This window comes from Arachis ipaensis, chromosome B5 (assembly GCF_059453495.1).
Source record: "Arachis ipaensis isolate K30076 ecotype BB chromosome B5, ASM5945349v1, whole genome shotgun sequence".
Lineage (NCBI taxonomy): Eukaryota > Viridiplantae > Streptophyta > Magnoliopsida > Fabales > Fabaceae > Arachis > Arachis ipaensis.
This window is the reverse complement of record NC_142440.1, coordinates 124,660,888-124,667,909: the sequence shown is the minus strand read 5'-3', so window position 1 is coordinate 124,667,909 and position 7,022 is coordinate 124,660,888. Positions and strand designations below refer to the sequence as shown.

At 36.9% G+C, this 7,022-nt stretch overlaps 1 non-coding gene across 1 annotated transcript; it reads right to left on the bottom strand.

Moving 5' to 3' along the window:
* Positions 1 to 5,964: 5,964 nt before the first annotated feature.
* LOC148565675 (small nucleolar RNA R71) lies at positions 5,965 to 6,072 on the bottom strand. The gene has a single exon (XR_015884934.1). It is a non-coding gene; the product is annotated as a small nucleolar RNA R71 (small nucleolar RNA).
* Between the last annotated feature and the right edge of the window lie 950 nt (positions 6,073 to 7,022).

Here is a 7,022-nt window from a genome sequence, read left to right as displayed (position 1 = left end):
TATCCCAGAAGTTAAATTCGATCTGAAAGAAGACGAATATCCGGAGATCCAAGAGAAAATTCGAAACAGGAGCTGGGAAGTCCTAGCTAATCCTGAAACAAAGGTGGGAAGAAACATGGTTCAGGAATTCTACGCAAATCTGTGGCAGACGGATAGGCAGAGAATAGCTGGAACCGCATTCTATGACTATAGAACTCTGGTCAGAGGGAAGATTGTTCACACCCACTGGTGCACGAATTGTAAATCACACTTTTCACAACTCGTACCACTAACCAGCAAGTGCACTGGGTCGTCCAAGTAATACCTTACGTGAGTAAGGGTCGATCCCACGAAGATTGTTGGCTTGAAGCAAGCTATGGTTATCTTGTAATTCTCAGTCAAGAAATTAGTAATAATTATCAGTTGACTTGCAAATGAACAAGAGAGCATGGATTAAATAATACTTATTATGTAGTAATGGAGAATATGTTGGAGTTTTGGAGATGCTTTGTCTTCTGAATCTCTGCTTTCTCCCTGTCTTCTTCTTCACGCACGCAAGGTTCCTCCTATGGCAAGCTTTGTGTTGGTGGATCACCATTGTCAATGGCAACCATCCGTCCTCTCAGTGAAAATGGTTCAGGTGCGCTGTCACCGCACGGCTAATCATCTGTCGGTTCCCACTCATGCTGGAATAGGATCCATTGATCCTTTTTGCGTCTGTCACTACGTGCAACACTCGCGAGTTTGAAGCTCGTCACAGTCATTCAATCTCTGAATCCTATTCGGAATACCACAGACAAGGTTTAGACTTTCTAGATTCTCAAGAATGCTGCCAATGGATTCTAGCTTATACCACGAAGACTCTGATTAAAGAATCCAAGAGATACTCATTCAATCTAATGTAGAACGGAGGTGGTTGTCAGGCACGCGTTCATAGGTTGAGAATGATGATGAGTGTCACGGATCATCACATTCATCATATTGAAGTGCGAATGAATATCTTAGATAGAAACAAGCGTGTTTGAATAGAAAACAGAAATAGTTGCATTAATTCATCGAGACACAGCAGAGCTCCTCACCCCCAACAATGGAGTTTAGAGACTCATGCCGTCAAAGAGTACAAAGTTCAGATCTAAAAATGTCATGAGATCCCAAATAAATCTCTAAAAGTTGTTTAAATACTAAACTAGTAACCTAGGTTTACAGAAAATGAGTAAACTATGATAGATAGTGCAAAAATCCACTTCCGGGGCCCACTTGGTGTGTGCTGGAGTTGAGACTAGAGCTTTACACGTTCCTAGGCTGTTTCTGGAGTTAAACGCCAGGTTGTAACCTGTTTTGGGCGTTTGACTCCAACTTGTAACCTGTTTCTGGCGTTTAACGCCAAAATAGGGCAGAGAACTGGACGCCAGTTTGCGTCATCTAAACTCGGACAAAGCATGGACTATTATATATAGCTGGAAAGCCCTGGATGTTTAATTTCCAACACAATTAAGAGTGCACCATTTGGACTCCTGTAGCTCAAGAAAATTCACTTTGAGTGCAAGAAGGTCAGAATCCAACAGCATCTGCAGTCCTTTTTCAGCCTCTGAATCAGATTTTTGCTCAGGTCCCTCAATTTCAGCCAGAAAATACCTGAAATCATAGAAAAACACACAAACTCATAGTAAATTCCAGAAATGTGATTTTTATTTAAAAACTAATAAAAATATACTAAAATCAAATTAAATCCTACTAAAAACTACCTAAAAACAATGCCAAAAAGCGTATAAATTATCCGCTCATCACAACACCAAACTTAAATTGTTGCTTGTCCCCAAGCAACTGAAAATCAAATAGGATAAAAAGAAGAGAATATACTATAAATTCCAAAATATCAATGAAACTTAGCTCCAATCAGATGAGCGGGACTAGTAGCTTTTTGCCTCTTGAATAGTTTTGTCATCTCACTTTATCCATTGAAGTTCAGAATGATTGGCATCTATAGGAACTTAGAATTTAGATAGTGTTATTAATTCTCCTAGTTCAGTATGTTGATTCTTGAACACAGCTACTTGATGAGCGGATAATTTATACGCTTTTTGGCATTGTTTTTAGTATGTTTTTAGTAGAATCTAGTTACTTTTAGGGATGTTTTCATTAGTTTTTATGTTAAATTCACATTTCTGGACTTTACTATGAGTTTGTGTGTTTTCTGTGATTTCAGGTATTTTCTGGCTGAAATTGAGGGACTTGAGCAAAAATCAGATTCAGAGGTAGAAGAAGGACTGCTGATGCTATTGGATTCTGACCTCCCTGCACTCAAAGTGGATTTTCTGGAGCTACAGAACTCAAAATGGTGCGTTTTCAATTGCGTTGGAAAGTAGACATCCAGGGCTTTCCAGAAATATATAATAGTCCATACTTTGGCCGATTTTAAACAACGTAAAAGGGAGTTGAACGCCAATTCTACGCTGCTGTCTAGAGTTAAACGCCAGAAACACGTTACAACCTGGCGTTCAACTCCAGAAAGAGTCTCTGCACGTGTAACATTCAAGCTCAGCCCAAGCACACACCAAGTGGGCCCCGGAAGTGGATTTATGCATCAATTACTTACTTCTGTATACCCTAGTAGCTAGTTTATTATAAATAGGACTTTTTACTATTGTATTAGACATCTTAGGACGTCTGGTTCTTAGATCATGGGGGCTGGCCATTCGGCCATGCCTGAACCTTTCACTTATGTATTTTCAAACGGTAGAGTTTCTGCACTCCATAGATTAAGGTGTGGAGCTCTGCTGTTCCTCAAAGATTAATGCAAAGTACTACTGTTTTTCTATTCAATTCAACTTATTCCGCTTCTAAGATATTCATTCGCACTTCAACATGAATGTGATGAATGTGACAATCATCATCATTCCCTATGAACGCGTGCCTGACAACCACTTCCATTCTACCATTAGATTGAATGAGTATCTCTTAGATCTCTTAATCAGAATCTTCGTGGTATAAGCTAGATTGATGGCGGCATTCATGAGAGTCCGAAAAGTCTAAACCTTGTCTGTGGTATTCCGAGTAGGACTCTGGGATTGAATGACTGTGACGAACTTCAAACTCGCGAGTGCTGGGCGTAGTGACAGATGCAAAAGGAGGGTGAATCCTATTCCAGTATGATCGAGAACCTCAGATGATTAGCCGTGCTGTGACAGAGCATTTGGACCATTTTCACAAGAGGATGGGATGCAGCCATTGACAACGGTGATGCCTCCAGACGATTAGCCATGCAGTGACAGCGCATCAGACCATTTTCCAGAGAGGATAAAAAGTAGCCATTGACAACGGTGATGTCCTTACATAAAGCCAGCCATAGAAAGGAGTAGGATTGATTGGATGAAGACAGCAGGAAAGCAGAAGTTCAGAGGAACGAATGCATCTCCATACATTTATCTGAAATTCTCACCAATGATATACATAAGTATTTCTATCTTTATTTTCTGTTTATTTATTATTAATTTCGAAAAGTCCATAACTATTTTATATCCTCCTGACTGAGATTTACAAGGTGACCATAGCTTGCTTCATACCGACAATCTCCGTGGGATCGACCCTTACTCACGTAAGGTTTATTACTTGGACGACCCAGTGCACTTGCTGGTTAGTTGTATCGAAGTTGTGAATGAAAAACAATTTATTAAGACGTGCGCACAGAGTTTTTGGCGCCGTTGCCGGGGATTGTTCGAGTTTGGACAACTGACGGTTCATCTTGTTGCTCAGATTAGGTAACTTTCTTTTTGTTTTATTTTCAAAAAAAAAAGTAAAAAAATAAAAATATTTTCAAAAATATATTTTTCTTCAGAATTTTTAAGAATGAATTCTAGTGTTTCATGAAGCATGTTGAAGCCTGGCTGGCTGTAAAGCCATGTCTAATTCTTTTGGATAGGGGCTTCCAACCATCAGCATGGAAGCAAGTTAATTGGAATGTCAACCGTGTCATGTCTGAGTTACATACTAAAGCTTGGCTGGCTATTAAGCCATGCCTAACCCTCAGATTGGAGCTTTAGAATAAGAGTGCAAGATTCCTGGGATTCATATTAAAAATTTTGGAATTCTTATTTTTCTTTTTCAAAATAATTTTCGAAAAAAAAAACCAAAAAAATTAGAAAATCATAAAAATAAAAAATATTTTGAGTTTTTTGTTTGAGTCTTGAGTCAGATTTTAAGTTTGGTGTCAATTGCATGTTCATCTTGCATTTTTCGAAAATTCATGCATTCATAGTGTTCTTCATGATCTTCAAGTTGTTCTTGGTAAGTCTTCTTGTTTGATCTTGATGTTTTCTTGTTTTGCATCTTTTCTTGTTTTACATGTGCATTTTTGCATCCATAGAGTCTGAACATGAAAGATTTCTAAGTTTGGTGTCTTGCATGTTTTCTTTGCATCATAAAATTTTCAAAACTAAGTTCTTGATGTTCATCATGATCTTCATAGTGTTCTTGGTGTTCATCTTGACATTCATAGCATTCTTGCATGCATTCATTGTTTTGATCTAAAAATTTTCATGCATTGAGTCTTTTTCATGTTTTTCTCTCTCTTCATTAAAAATTCAAAAATAAAAAAAAATATCTTTCCCTTTTTCTCTCTTAAAATTTCGAAAATTAGATTTGACTTTTTCAAAAATTTTTAAAATCTAGTTGTTTTTATGAGTCAAATCAAATTTTCAAACTAAAAATCTCATCTTTTTCAAAATCTTTTTCAAAAATAAAATCTTTTTCATTTTTCTTATTTATTTTCGAAAATTATAAAAATATTTTTCAAAAATCTTTTTCTTAATTTTATCTCATAATTTTCAAAAATATCATCATCAATTAATGTTTTGATTCAAAAAATTTCAAGTTTGTTACTTCCTTGTTAAGAAAGATTCAAACTTTAAGTTCTAGAATCATATCTTGTGATTTCTTGTGAATCAAGTCATTAATTGTGATTTTAAAAATCAAATCTTTTTCAAAACTAATTTCAATCATATCTTTTCAAAAATATCTTCGTATCTTATTATCTTTTTCAAAAATTTGATTTTAAAATATCTTTTCTAACTTCCTATTTTCTTATCTTTTCAAAATTGATTTTCAAATTTGTTTCAACTAACTAACTAACTTTTTGTTTGTTTCTTATCTTTTTCAAAACTACCTAACTAACTCTCTCTCTCTCTAATTTTCGAAAATATCTTCCCTCTTTTTCAAAATTTCTTTTTAACTAATTATTTTAATTTTTTATTTTAATTTTTGAAAATTACTAACCTTTTTCAAAAACTATTTTCGAAAATCACTAACTCTTTTTCAAAAATAATTTTCGAAAATTCTCTCTCTCTCTGAGTTCAGATTTTCTCTTCTTCATTTCTTCTACTCACATAAGGGAACCTCTATGCTTGGGCAAAAAGGATCTCTATTATTATTATTTTTCTGTCCCCTCTTTTTCATATGAGCAGGAGCAAAGACAAGAATATTCTTGTTGAAGCATATCCAGAACCTGAAAGAACTCTGAAGAGAAAACTAAGAGAAGCTAAATTACAACAATCCAGCAAGCACCTGTCAGAAATTTTTGAACAGGAAGAGGAGATGGCAGCCGAAAATAATAATAATGCAAGGAGGATGCTTGGTGACTTTACTGCACCAAATTCCAATTTACATGGAAGAAGCATCTCTATCCCTACCATTGGAGCAAACAATTTTGAGCTGAAATCTCAGCTAGTTTCTCTGATGCAACAAAACTGCAAGTTTCATGGACTTCCATCTGAAGATCCTTTTAAGTTCTTAACTGAATTCTTGTAGATATGTGATACTGTTAAGACTAATGGAGTAGATCTTGAAGTCTACAGGCTCATGCTTTTCCCATTTGCTGTAAGAGACAGAGCTAGAGTGTGGTTGGACTCTCAACCCAAAGATAGCCTGAACTCTTGGGATAAGCTGGTCACGACTTTCTTAGCCAAGTTCTTTCCTCCTCAAAAGCTGAGCAAGCTTAGAGTGGATGTTCAAACCTTCAGACAGAAAGAAGGTGAATCCCTCTATGAAGCTTGGGAAAGATACAAGCAGCTGACCAAAAAGTGTCCTTCTGACATGCTTTCAGAATGGACCATCCGGGATATATTCTATGATGGTTTATCTGAGCTATCAAAGATGTCATTGGATACTTCTGCAGGTGGATCCATTCACCTAAAGAAAATGCCTGCAGAAGCTCAAGAACTCATTGACATGGTTGCTAATAACCAGTTCATGTACACTTCTGAGAGGAATTCTGTGAGTAATGGGACGCCTATGAAGAAGGGAGTTCTTGAGATTGATACTCTAAATGTCATACTGGCTCAGAATAAAATATTGACTCAGCAAGTTAATATAATTTCTCAGAGTCTGAATGGAATGCAAGCTGCATCCAACAGTACTCAAGAGGCATCTTCTGAAGAAGAAGCTTATGATCCTGAGAACCCTGCAATAGCAGAGGTGAATTACATGGGTGAACCATATAGAAACACCTATAACCCCTCATGGAGAAATCATCCAAATCTCTCATGGAAGGATCAACAAAAGTCTCAACAAGGCTTTAAAAATGGTGGAAGAAACAGGTTTAGCAATAGCAAGCCTTTTCCATCATCCACTCAGCAACAGACAGAGAATTCTGAGCAGAACCCATCTAGCTTAGCAAATTTAGTCTCTGATCTATCTAAGGCCACTGTAAGTTTCATGAATGAAACAAGGTCCTCCATTAGAAATTTGGAAGCACAAGTGGGCCAGCTGAGTAAAAGGATCACTGAAATCCCTCCTAGTACTCTCCCAAGCAATACAGAAGAAAATCCAAAAGGAGAGTGCAAGGCCATTGACATAGTCAACATGGCCGAACCTAGAGAGGAAGGGGAGGACGTAAATCCTAGTGAGGAAGACCTCCTGGGACGTCCAGTGATCAATAAGGAGTTTCCCTTTGAGGAACCAAAGGAATCTAAGGCTCATCTAGAGACCATAGAGATTCCATTAAACCTCCTTATGCCATTCATGAGCTCTGATGAGTATTCCTCTTCTGA